Below are 14,275 nucleotides of genomic sequence, written 5' to 3'. Positions count from 1 at the left end.
AATTAAATAATATTTATTACGAAACAAAATGAACGGACTGACTGGCCTCGACTTGGGTAAGTCAATTCTTAAGCTTAGATCGATAAAGCGAGTACAGAAGCACTTTTGTGCATGCTTTTTGTTGGTGTTTTATAATACATTAAAATATGCATGTGGCCTAGTAAAGCATCAAGCTGAAAGTTGCACAATATTTTCTTCTTAAATTAAAGTACACGAAATACAGGGACTTTTATGATTTGAGTTTTTTAGCAGTGTTATATTTTGAGCTGTCACAACTCTACAGCGCCTTTTTAACATAAACTAAGTAGGAAATCTAGAATTAAAAAAAAAAAGAAATAACAAAAATCTGCAAGACACATGATGGACATGGGAAATCTATATTTCGTAAATCCACGTAAAGCACGATCCTCGCACTTTTCCAAATTTACCTTTTCTTAACTCTACAAAAAAAATCCTCAAACCCAAAAACTTATCCTTTTCATCCTTACCCCCGCACAATAGTCAAAGCAAAAGCAAAGAGAAACACACAGTTACACATTGCATCAGTTCGGATTAGCTAAGTCCTCAACCATCTGTGTTATCCTTCTGGCAGAAAAATATGACACACAGATGGCGCTCTAAGCAGTAAGAAGGTGGGCATTCCCACTACTTAGAACTGATAGCGGCAAGCTAATCACCTACTCTGTCAGAAATCAAAACGTTAATCAACATAAGACAAGTCTTGTCGAGGCCCTATGCTCTCGAGGGAAGTGAACAAGGAAAAAAAGGAAATCATAAACCTCAAACAAATACCGGAATAAAAAATTAAATTGAGACATTTGAGTTGAATGAGCAGTGTAGAGCTGCATTGTAATGGATTTTTTACCACAACATTCACTTCAAAAGAGTCCTCCAACCACATCTATCATATTCGAAAAAAAAAAAACAAAAAACAACATCATTTTCACAATCGACATGAGGGACAACGGAAGCTCTAAGGGAGACTGGAAACTAGGCCTTTCCGGCTCCCAGCTATGAAGAATTGCAGATTCACAACCGATTTAATCATATACGTAAATATATGTTCATTTGAGCAAATAATTCGTTTCTTAGCACTGGCAAGGAAACATATTACTCTAGTATATAAGATTTGTAAACTTATTGTTAGTTTCTTATACAAGAAAGATTCAATAAATAAAGAAAAATGGAGAAAAAAAAAAAAAAAGAGTGGGACAGTCGTAGGCTAGATGATAAAAATAGAGTCAGTGTATTTACTAACGGATCTAAGCTTGACGAACAGGTGGTTGCAGGACTTTACACTGAAAGATTGGGCATCAGTGCTGCCTTTCGCTTGCCTTATCAGTGTAGTGGCTTTCAGTCAGAAGTTGTCGCCATAAGAGAGGGCTTATTGTCTCTTAAAGAAGACACTATAACTATAAGAGAAGTCTACTCAGATATTCAGGCAGCTCCAAAATCGCTAGAGTCAGTAGAACATTGCCAAAGGATGAAATGCTACACTCAACATTTACCTCAGAGCCGCCTTTGGTAGCAAAATTGCAGATAAGGTAGCAAAATTTCGCTACCCTTTCATATGTGCGCATGATTTATAAACCGAATATCATCTCAATAAGTTTCTAATAAGTTCACAATAGGAAATCTTGGTTAATTTGGAGATTGGTCTATAAATATTAAATATATTAATAATAAAATATTGCTAATTGGATTTTTCTTCTAACCACTTTTTAATACCGCAATAATAGTTGTTACTTTCCAGGCATCTATGAACTCTTGTCAAGGGATTTTTTTAACATTAATAAAAGTAGATAGGCAACCGCAGAGCAGTTTTTAAAAAGATACGAAAATAGCCAATCTGCATCAGCTTTTGTTGTTGCCTTGAGTTGGAAATTCCATCTTCAACATCAGAAAGCATTAAGGCTAACAAACCCAGATTGACTTAGTAATTTACGTTCAAGTGACACTCATAAATCAAGTCCGAGTTTACATCAAAATTTAAGCGGAAGAAATCAATAATAAGATGAACTGCATATAGAGACGAATATGCTTGAGTTTCTTTGTAATAGACAAGGAATACTTGAACAAGGAATTAATTGTATGTCCAATTTCGAATTTCGTAATATAATTTAGCTTTAAATTCATATCCAAAGGATTAAGTTCTCTTCAAAAATGCAAATGCCAGACATGTTTGAAAAGTCCGAGTGACACTACTGGCACTTATCGAGGTTACGTTTAGTTAGTAGAATCTCTTGGCAGAACACACACCAAGTTTCAGCCAGATCGGTCCATTTCTTTGTGTTTGGTATTCATTTGAGTCGAAGAAGTCGAGTGAATTTGAAAAAAATTGACGGAAAAAAAAATTCGTATGATCCTTTTAAAAGACGACAATGCACCAGCTCATATTTCAGCAATTATGGGTAAGGACATACAATTTTTGAAAATTGGGTTCCAACTCATATCACACTCTCCTATGACGAAAGAAGTTTGGTTCATCTTTTGTGATACCATTACAAGAGGGGAAAAATAGGTGAAGGAAAAAACGGCAGGATGAAATGGAAAGGGGTGGAGAGGGTTGAGTATTTGTGGACTATGAACGATGACAAATTTGCAGTTGTGTTAGCCTCTTTATGCTGCTGGTATCAGGACCTGCTATATCAGCAGACGCAAAGTAGTGAGAACCAAGATGCTGGGCAGCTAAGGAGCAGGTGCTGACATGATTTCACCTCATCCTCCATACAGCTGCCGCAAAAAGGGCTCGAAGTAATTCCGAGTCTCACGGCATGTGAGGATGCTCACGAAATTTGAGAGATGAGATTTTGTCATCCTCAGAATATCCCTCGAGCGCCCCAGATCCACACGTGGCCAGAAGGATTTCGCGATCTTACACTTTCGTGTACTTTCCCAGCTCTCTCTGAGTTGGTGCAAAGCCCATCCTTCCAGGAATAGAGTGCAGGTTGTCAAGGGGATCCCGATCCTCTCCTTTCACGGGCACACTACCTCACAGGTCCCTTGTCTGGCCAGCTCATCGGCTTCGCAGTTTCCAGCAATGGCACTGTGACCAGGTACCCAAATTATCTTTATATCGAAGAATTCTGATGCAATCGAGTGAGAGACCAGGCATTCCCTGACCAGTTTCGAATGCACCATAATAGAGCCTAGGGCCCTAATTGCCGCTTGGCTATCGGAGTAAATATTTACCTTCTTATCAGTTATTACCCAAGTAAGTAGCCAGCCAACTGCTTCCTTGCGGCCACCTCTGCTTGGAACACACTGCAGTGATACGGAAAGCTGAATTTGAGTTTGATTGGGAGCTCTTTGCAGAATACTCCTCCTCCAACACTACCGTCCAACTTGGAGCCATCCGTGAACAGGTTAACTAGGCCCTGCCCCCAAGTGTTGCCCCCGGGCCACTCCTCTCTTGATGGAATATGGGTGAAGAAAGTTCCGCTTGGACTAAGCGAGGGCACACACTGATCCGTCGACGGGGGGGACGTGAGCTCAAAGTTTCTGAGGATGCTTGAGTGCCCATGTGGGAGATTGAGCTTATAGTCCAAGCCTCTTAGTCTGATTGTGGTAGGTGCAGCGGCAATTCTGCCTGCGATGTCTATAGGTACCACATTTAATATTACATTAAGCGCTAGAGTAGGAGTAGTTCGAGCGCCCCACTGACTCCAATGAGTGCAGACCTTTGAGCTCTCTCTAGCTTTTTAACTGATGTCATCCTCTCCAGTGAGTTCCACCAGACAACGACTCCATATAACAAGATTGGCTTTATTACGGTATTATAGAGCCAAAGTACAACTCTAGGCGAGAGGCCCCACCTTTGGCCAATTGCGCCCTTGCATCAATACAAGGCGATTGCTGCCTTCCTTACTCTCTCCTCAATGTTGGGCTTCCACGTTAGCTTACTGTCAAGGATTAGACCTAGGTACTTCACCTTGTCAGAAAGTATCAACGGAGTGCCCCCCATCGAGGGGAGTTGGGCTCTGGGTATTTTATATTGGGCAAATCCTATTATTCGAAGGGATCAACAAACTGAAACATCATTAGACGAAGTGTGATTTACCCCAAACAAAAAAGTAGTTTTTATTTTTGCACGAACTTTTCAAACGACCCTCGTACATATGTCAATAAACAGCTAACAGCAATATACTCGTACTTGATGCACCCTGTGCAAGCCCTTTCAATATACGAAAATCTTATGTCAGCTATAAACTGTTTGTACACAACAACAAGAGCCGCAATTAGGGTCAAATTACCGAATTCTTGTGATTAACACACCCGAAACTTACCAAATGGTTACCAAATGTGGCTTAAATACAAAAAAACAAAAACAGAAACAAAATAGAAAAACCTCAAACGTAGTAATGATTGGAAAAATGTATCAACAGAAACTCACGAGATGAAATCAAACTTTCTTGTGGTCGATATGGCTCGCTTCACTAAGTTTAGTTGCTGTTTAGATAGGCAGGCAGGCAGGCAAAACCAGCAGACAACAACAGCAGCGCATAGTTTTTCATTACTTTTATTCGTTTGCCGCTGGCCTCAGCTAAAAGTCGATTTTTACAAATCACTTTAACTAAATTAGACATTGGCGTGTTAAGTTAACCAACTAATATACATACGCACACACACACATACATGGATATGCTTGCTATAGCCAAGAGGTAAGTGAAAGTGAATTTTTGAGCAGCCAAAAGTCGCTGACCAAATGTGGCAGCAGCAGCGACGACGGCGACAGCAAAAAGCGAGACAAGCGTGTTATTGGTGGCACTCAGCTGGTGATTATTTTAGTGTGCCGCACTACCGAAACTGGCTGTGATTGCAATTTGAGGCAACAAAAATTTTAAATGCAAAAAACTTTAATTTCATTTTGTGAGGAGTAAACCTGCTAGCGAGCAGAGAATTGATAAAAAAAAATAAACTTTGAAAATGTAAAAAATACTTAGTATGTGAAATGAGTATCTACCGAAAAACGCTGAAAATAGTTTGCAAATTAAAAACTTGCGAAGACTTCAGTGTCGAACTACAAAACAGTGTGATACTATTTGCCTGCGCGTGCCACTGTTTGGCACTATCTGGGGAAAAAGTTTAAACCATCGAAATGCACTTCTTTAATGAACTTAAAGAACTCAGCTCTATAAATGTCAAGAATGTAAAAAAGCTTTCGAGGGTCATTTGAAACGTCCATGCAAGGTCAGAGAGATGACAACTGTTTTTATGTTTAGTGAGTAGCATCACTTCAAAGAATACATACCTAGTTTTAGCCAGATCTGTCCAGTTCTTTTTCTCCAGCTGGCAATTATTTCTTCCTATCATTATCTTAGCTTTTGTTGTTCCGTCACCCTTTTCCAATATCCACCACTTTTCACCATGAGGTAGGTTATTGGTAAGTTGTCTAATTGTATCAAATTTCATTATCTTAGCTTACGTGGTTTGGGAGCAAAACTATATGCAGGCTTCAGTTTGTATAGGAGGTGCTATGCCACTCTTTCCCAATACCCACAACTTTTCACCATGAGGTAGGTATTGGCAATCTGTCTCACTGTATCAAATTTCATTACCTTAGGTTTTCTAAACCCGGAAAAAAGTTATATGAAGGAAAGAAAGCCGATTTGGAAATAATTTATAATTTGTATATATGAGGTACCACGCCCTCCTTCCTAATATCTGCCACTTTTCACCACTATATAGTTATTAACAATTTGTGTAACTGTATTAAAATCTATTACCTTAGCTTTCGTGGTTCCGGAGAAAAGCTATGAAAAGGCTTCAGTTTGTATAGGAGGTGCTATGCCACCCTTTCCCAATACCCACCACTTTTCACCATGAGGTAGGTATTGAAAATCCATATAACTGTATCAAATTCCATTATCTCAGCTTTTCTAGTTCCGAGGAAAAGTTATATGAAGGAAAAAAGGCGATTTGGAAATTGTTTAAAATTTCTATATATGAGGTGTCACGCCCTCCTTCCCAATATCTGCCACTTTTCACCATATATACAGTCGTTGACAATTTGTGTAACTGCATCAAATTTCATTATCTTCTGGTTCCGGAGAAAAGCCATGTGGAAATTTCAGTTTGTATAGAAGGTACCACGCCCACTTTTACAATACCTACCATTTTTCACTATAATTACGGAATATATGCCAAGGATGTATGCCAAGTTTCAGTTCACCTACTTTATTGGTTTCAGATATATGTTGGTTTTCACATTTAGGGCTAAAGGAAATTATTTCCTTCAAATCGGCGCATATTTCATTGAAATCGAGTGAATTGGACACTTAAAGAAGAGGTCTAAATATTTTAGTGTAGCGTATTTATATATAGAAGTAGACGCAGGCTTATTGGGATTTCGGGCATGGAGGACACAGGCATGAAACCGAGACAATTGGAGGTATATGCGGCAGTCGAAGACCCGGCCAGGGTTGACCAGCCAACAATGAAGATGATTTATCTACTGACTCTAATGATTCTCGGCCAAACCCAAATTTTCCAGTAGTGCATACTAGTTTTTGCCCACCCCACTTAACTCAATTTAATACCTTGGTACAAAAAAAAACAAAAATTATCTTTTGCAATCGAGAATCCAATCACACTGCGTTCGCAATTTATGACAACGAAATCGATATTTCAGCGCAGTCATAATGATTTTTTCGCTTTATTCTGGTTGCAAGTTGCTTACATACGAGCCACTTATCAGGGTAATGATTTTTCGTTACCGTATCGGTTTCATTTTCAGTTGCGCTTCGACGCGTTTCCCATTTTCAATCGGTTTCACCAGTACACCTCAAAATCGATTTGTTGCAGGTTGTCTGCAGATTGGCTAAGAGCTACTTCTGAGAAAAAGAAAAAAGTTTATGATTTTTAGTGCGGCGCTTATTTTCTTAAATTTACTTATTTTGTAATCACCGCCAAGCGGCTACTTTTGCCTGTGGCTGAGCTAATGGTACTTGTTATCTGTGTAATTGCAATAGTTGCAGCTAAGCCTAAAACGGCGTCACTTTAGTAATACCCGAAAATGGTGGGAAAATTTACATACTCTAAGTATTTTTGCGCTCTAACTGACGGCAACATAGTATGCGCTAGGATTGCATAAAAAACGCACATAACTGTCAGATTTGCATGCACATTTATGGCCTTTACGCATGTCTCCAAATGTATATTGAAGCTTTTTATGATTCGCTCAACAGTTTGCTGGCGCAGAGGTACTGCGGTAAAAGTTCGGCACTTAAGTCTTTTGTATGCAGACTGCCATATTTCCTCATTTAATTGCATATAAAACTAACTCTTATTAATTCGACGTATTTTGTACATAGTTTTTATTTGTCTGCTTGTGTAATTTGTGCAAGCGCAATAAATTCTGCAATGACGCAATGCTGAGTGCGCAATTGAAAAATGGTTTGTTATTTTGCACATAAATCGCGGTTAACAGTTCATGCAGTTCTAAGTGGTTCAGCAGCAAAAGCACCTGCTGGCGAATGGGCCGTTTAAACATAAATTCTTGTGTGTCCACATAATTGGTTTTATTTTCATATTTATTTGACTGCCAATGCGAAATGTCAATTCTGATGTTGTTGACAATTTTCGCATTTTTACGACCACTGCTGCTGTTGGCGCTGTTATTTTCATTATAACGGGTGATTTTTCAGCTATTATCTTTTTAAACACTTGGTTTAAACAGCTGACGCACGTTTTATGTTTTGTTTCACTGTCAAACATCTTCAGTTTGGTCTATAATTTAACCATGAATCGTCTTAAAACGAACAACGCTTGCAAATCTTTGAATTTTATTATAAAAATGCGTGTTCTTCCATTTTATGGCCAGTTTAATCGACCCACTGAAGCGGCTATTCGAGCTATTGTGACTAAATTTAGAACCAAATTTACATTATTGGACATCAAACCACCACCAACACGCTTACGTAGAGTGCGAACTGACGAAAATATCGCAGCTGTATCGGCCGGTGTTAATGATGACCATCAATTCGATCAATCGATTCGTCGCCGTTCGCAGCAATTGGGTCTCTGTTACTCAACAACGTGGAAAATTTTGCGAGAGGATTTAGGTGTGAGGCCTTTCAAAATGCAGCTGCTGCAAGAATTAAAGCCGAACGACCTACCGCAACGCAGAATTTTTGGTGAATGGACTCTTGGAAAGTTGGCCGAAGATCCACTTTTTTATCGAAAAATTGTGTTCAGCAGAATTAAGCAGAATTGTCGATTTTGGAGTGAAGATCAGCCAGAAGAATTGCAAGAGCTACCAATGTATCCAGAAAAGGTCACAGTTCGGTGCGGCTTATGGACTGGAGGTATCATTGAACCGTACTTCTTCAAAGATGCTGCGAATCGTAACGTAACTGTGAATGGTGAACGCTACCGTGGAATGATATCCAACTTTTTTTTGCCCAAAATGCAAGAGCTTATCTTGCATGACATGTGGTTTCAGCAAGACGGGCGAGTTCGGTGAACATTTTAGTTCACGTTCGGGACAATTGGCCACCCAGATCGTGCGATATAACGCCTTTAGATTATCTTTTGTGGGGCTATGTTAAGGGGGTAGTATGGTATTTTTTTTTTTCATTTTTTTTTTTTTTTTTTAAATTATTCTATAACATCTTAAGATTATTGTGTGAAAGTTTGAAGTGCATTAGAGTAAAATTGGCAAAGACACAAAGGATTAAGTATCTACCTCTCCAACCGGATTTCACGCTGCCGAAAATCTTTAAACGCATTTTTCTCACACTTGCCTTTTTTACGGTCGGTGTCCACTGTAGATTCATATCTACTGCACCGATTCTTTTCAAATTTGGTTTTTTTGTTTCTTTACTTTATTCACGAGGTAATGACGTCAAGTTTTTTTTTTTTTTAATTTTGTCATATTTTAAAACAACAAAGTTTTCAAGTTTTTTTTATGAAAAATCGGTGTTTTGACTTCAAAGCGCTTTAAAAAATTAAAAAAAAAAAAAAAAAAATTCGACGTTGTTACCTGCGAAACTTTATTAGCTGATGAAATCAATTTGGTTTTTTGATTTTAGTTGATCCAGTAATGAGTTCTGAGGGACACCGCAATAAAACTTTTTTATGAGACGTCCGCGAAGATTCGCTTCCACCAACTCAATTCTTCATAAAAATCAATGAAAATTTCACACAATATTCTTTAAATATGACTTTATAATGAAGTAATTTTAAAATTTTGAATAAATCAACTGTGTCGACAAAAGAAATTTCGAAAAATATGCTTGTTTTACACCGAATTAACCATACTACCCCCTTAAAGCTCATGTCTATTCAGACAAGTCTGCTTCAATTAACGCATCGGAAGACAACATTAAAGCATTTATATGTGAGATACCGGCCAAAACATTGGAAAGAGTATGCCAAAATTGGACTAATTTGGTGGACCATTTGAAGCGCAGTCGCGGTCAACATTTGCATGAAATAATCTTCAAACATGAAATTAAAAAATTAAATTAAATTAAAAATTTCATTCATTTTTCTGAATTTTACGAGTATTTTTTTGAAAAACTTTTCTATAGCTCTTAAAAAATCACCCTTTACAAATACATATACATATCTACAACCTGCAGCTGTCATACATTGTTTATCGCTGCCACAAATACATACATGCATTTGCTCTCAAATTCATACACATATTTCTGAACTCACTGTCCTTCTTTTATCTCAGCCATCGCCATTTGTTTATGTAATTGCGCGCTTAGCCGCTGTTCGTTTTGTTTTTTCTCTTATTTTCTATTGTATTCTTTGAGATTTTTTCACTGCATTATTTCACTTTTATTGTTTTTTGAAAGCGAAAAATTCTCGTCACCGCGCTTGTCATGGTCTTTATGCTGTGCCGGGAACCGGTTACTTGCTGCCGTCGTGATTTTCTGTTCTAAGGAGAACCACTTTGGTTTTCGCGCTACGCATTGCTACATTGAAAATGTTAACTTTTGCTAGTTATTAAGCTATTAAATGTTGCTGCGCTTGTTATACAGCAGTTAGCCGTCACTGTTGTTGGCATTGTTGTTGTATAATTACATTTTATATTGCGTTCAGCCAAGATATGAGTGACTTTGAAATTCGCAGCGAAATTGGAAAGGTAGAAATATATTCATATAAGTTTATCATGCACATAACGGGTGCTTTTTTTAAACGCATGGAAGGTTTGATAAAAGCACTTGCCAAAAAACTGGTCTAACTAAACGTATAAGCGCATACCTTTGAATTTTTTCTATACTAGTCTCCGAAAAAGCTTTCTCTCTCTCCCTCACACTTACTTATTTACTTAGATGGCACTACAACCATATGTCGGTTTTGACCAAATCTAAAACATAGCGCCAACCAGCTCGGTTCGTTGCTTGCTGGCGCCAGTTGGTGACACCAAGTGCTGCCAGGTTATGCCTCACTTGATCTCTTCAACGTAAATTAGGTATTCTTCTTCCTCGTCATCCATCAGTGAGTTACCTCTCGAAGGACTGCCGTACCGGAGCACTTTGGTTCATAACGGCACATGGCCAGGCTTGCACAGCCGCTGTATTTTCAAACGCTTTACTATGTCCACATCTCTGTATAGTTCATACAGCTCGCTGGTCCATCGGATGCGGAACTCATTCTCGCCTACGCTAAGAAGATCAAAGATTTTCCGGAGAATCTTTCTCTCGAACGCTTCCAGTGCCGTCATAGTCCAATCTTCTGCAGCAGTTGCTGTCATAGTCCAAGCTTCTGCGCCATATACAAGGACGGGGATGAATAGGCTTTTGTCCATCATTGTTTTCGTTTTTCGAGCGAGGGTTCTACTTCTCAATTGCCTAGTGAGCCCAAAGTAACACCTGTTAGTAAGAGTTATCCTTTATTTAATCTCTAGGCTGACGTCGTTCTGGCTGTTAATACTGGGTCCTAGATAAAAAAAGGCCTTCCACACTTCAAATGCGCGGTTGCCAACTGTGACGCGAGAATTATTTGTACAGGGTTGCTCATATTCGACGGACCCATCTGGCAACACTGTATCTTTTGACAGAGACGTCAGATCGCTTAATGACATACCGCGTTGGAAGCGTCAGTCCAAGCAGATTTTTACCATGGAACAGTACACGCCACGCGAGCGCTCCCAAATTGTTGAAATTTACATTCAACACAAGAAGTCAATTGTGAAAAGAAGAAGAAGAAAAGAAGAAAATTTTGATGCCAATTATTCGTCGAAAGCGTATGAGGCAGTTCTAGTTTCAATAAGATGGCGCTCCACCACACACAGCTCGCACCACAATCGATTTTTTGAAGAAATTGTTTCCTCGTCGTTTGATGCCGAAAAATTGCGGTTTTGACTGGCCACCGCGTTCGCCCGATTTAGCGTCACCTGACTTCTTCTTATGGGGATATTTAAAATCAAAGGTTTATATTAATAAGCCAAAGACCATAGAAGAGCTCAAGAACAACAGCCGTGAGGAAATAGCCGCTATTCCAGCCGAAATGTTAGCTAAAACTATGGAAAATGCTGCAAAACGGGCACAATACGCCGTACAGGCTCAAGGCGGCCATTTGAGAGATATCATATTCAAAAAGTGATGTCAACAAATCTACTTGAATCAAATAAAATGATTACTATCGTCAACATCAAACAATTTAAATAATTAAAAAAAAACACATGGGTCCGTCGACAGCAGGTAGTTTGTTTTCTTCTCGTTCATCGCAAGACCCACTTTGTCTGCTTCCTTTTCCAGACTGAAACAAGCTAACCACACGACGCGGTCGTTCAGGCAGGTTATATAAATAACGTTAGCATGCGCGAATAACATGAACCTTTGTAGTAGATAGTTCTTTCTGGTCCTAACGGATCTTATAGCCGTACAAGTTTTGCTGGGATACCAAAGTCAGACGTAGTGCTATAGAGGCCGTTCCTGTTTGTGCTATCGAAAGCAGCTTTGAAATCGAAGAAAAGGATTTGGCGTATCGTTAAGATCTGGTCAATAGTAGACTTACCAGGCCTGAAGCCGTACTGATAAGGCCCAATCAGTTATTTGACGATGTGCTTCAGTCTCTCACATAATACGCTCGATAGGACCTGGTATGCGACATTAATATGACTAATCCAACGGTGCTTTACTTAGTTTGTAGGGCTATGGGCTCTTCTTGAGGATCACCCTTCTCTCTCACAAAGACTAATAAATCGAGCAGCTTTAAAAATTGCGGAAATGGCGTTTACAAAACTCGTATTTTATGCATCAAACTTACTCAGCTACTTAGCTCACGTCACTTCTGATTTAATAAGTATGTGAATAAGCAGCGCGTCTCTCGGAGTGTTTGAGAAAAAGATTCTGCGGCAGATTTTTTGAGCTTTGCACTTTGGAGACGGCGAGTAGCGCAGGCGATGGAAAGATGAGCTCTATGAGCTTTACAAAGACATAAACATAGTGCAGTGAATAAAGACCCAGCGGCTACGTTGGTTGGGTCATGTCGTCCGAATAGAAACGAACACCCCGGCTCTAAAAGTATGCGATGTGGTACCAGCTGGTGGTAGCAGAGGAAGATTGAGACATCCTCTGCGTTGGAAAGATCAAGATTTTTTTGTTTAAGTCTCCGGCATTGCTCATCTGGGTTGGCAAATAGCCGAGCTTCGGGGTTCGTATGTTCTGATATGGAAGTTATCTTGAAATCACGATGTAAGTCAGTGTTCCTTACATACTTTGGTGTGTTTGCTGCGTTTTTATAAAGCTTTTTCGATTGAGATGAACTTCGTCCTATAAGCCAATTTAATTTTTGCGTTTTAAGGTTTAATTCCATATGTTTTATTTTAAAGTTTCTGTTCTGTTTCTTTCATTAACTTCGAAGAAGTGAATGAATATGAGCCGGAGAAGGGGTATTCCAGAAAAACTCGTAACTATTCTTAAAGATAGCTCCTACAGTGCAAACTGCCGTGTGCTCCAGCGAAGAGCGTTGCTAGAGCCTTTTGGAGTTGAAAGTGGAGTGCATGAAGAGTGTACTACTGTGGGCAAAAAGTAAGGTGTATTAGGTTGTAAAATGAAAAATCTTTATTTATTCTTGTAAATTAATTTCAGCCCCTTCAAAATAACCCCTCTCGATGAAATACACTTATGCCAACGACTTTTCCAATCCCCGAAACATGCCAAATAGTCCATTTCCGGTATAGCCATCAGCACCTTCTTCGATTCAGCTTTTATCTCCTCAATCGACTCGAAACGCGTTCCCCGGATTGGTCTCTTGAGTTTTGGGAATAGCCAGAAGTCACACGGAGCCAAATCAGGCGAATACGGTGGTTGCGGAACGATATGCGTGGAATTTTTGGCGTAATGGTCACGAAGAACGAGTGCAGTGTGAGACGGTGCATTATCGTGATGCAAAAACCAAGAGTTGTTGGCCCATAATTCTGGTCTTTTTAGACGAATCGCTTCACGTAAACGACGCATAACGCTCAAATAATATTCCTTATTAACAGTTTGGCCAGGTGGAAGGAATTCATAGTGCACCACACCACAAAAATCGAAAAAAACTGTCATCATGACCTTTATTTTTCAACGACTTTGACGTGCTCTTTTCGGTCTGGCCTCGCCTTAGCACGATATTCGCTTGATTGGTCGGTTGTTTCAGGGTCGTAAGCATAAATCCAAGTCTCATCTCTCGTAATGATGCATTTGAACTTGTCCTGATAGTCTGAAAGCATTGTTTCACACACATCAACGCGACGACTTTTTTCCAAGATATTGAGAGTTTTCGGTACCAAACGAGATTTGACATTTCGTAGGCCCAAATGGTCTTTCAAAATGGTTTTCACAGATCCTTCTGATATTCCGATCATATCAGTAAGGTCTTTAACGATTTTTGAGCATTAACTCCTTCACTTTATTCACGTGTTGGTCATCTGTTGACGTCGATGGTCGTCCGGAGCGCTCCAAGTCATCAACACGGTCTCGACCCTCTTTAAAATCTTTGTACCACTTATAAACATTTTTCTGCGACATGGTCGAATCCCCAAATGCCTTCTGCAACATGCTAAACGTTTCCGCAGCCGAAATTTCATTCCGCAAACAAAATTTGATGGCACTTCTCTGCTCAATCAAATCAGACATTGTAAAAATCGAAAAATGCACTCTTGGTCGTTTGGTAAACACAAGCGTAAATATATTACTGATAATGACATTCAGATGCAAGTTGGCCCAGATGTTATTAACAGTGCTGCCAACTCATGAAAAAAATAACTAGAGCGAAGTTTGACAAATAAATTCACCTTACTTTTTGCCCACAGTTCTATCCACAATTCTTTTAC

The sequence above is a fragment of the Anastrepha obliqua genome, chromosome 2, assembly GCF_027943255.1.
Source record: "Anastrepha obliqua isolate idAnaObli1 chromosome 2, idAnaObli1_1.0, whole genome shotgun sequence".
NCBI lineage: Eukaryota > Metazoa > Arthropoda > Insecta > Diptera > Tephritidae > Anastrepha > Anastrepha obliqua.
Note: the sequence above shows the minus strand (reverse complement) of the source record.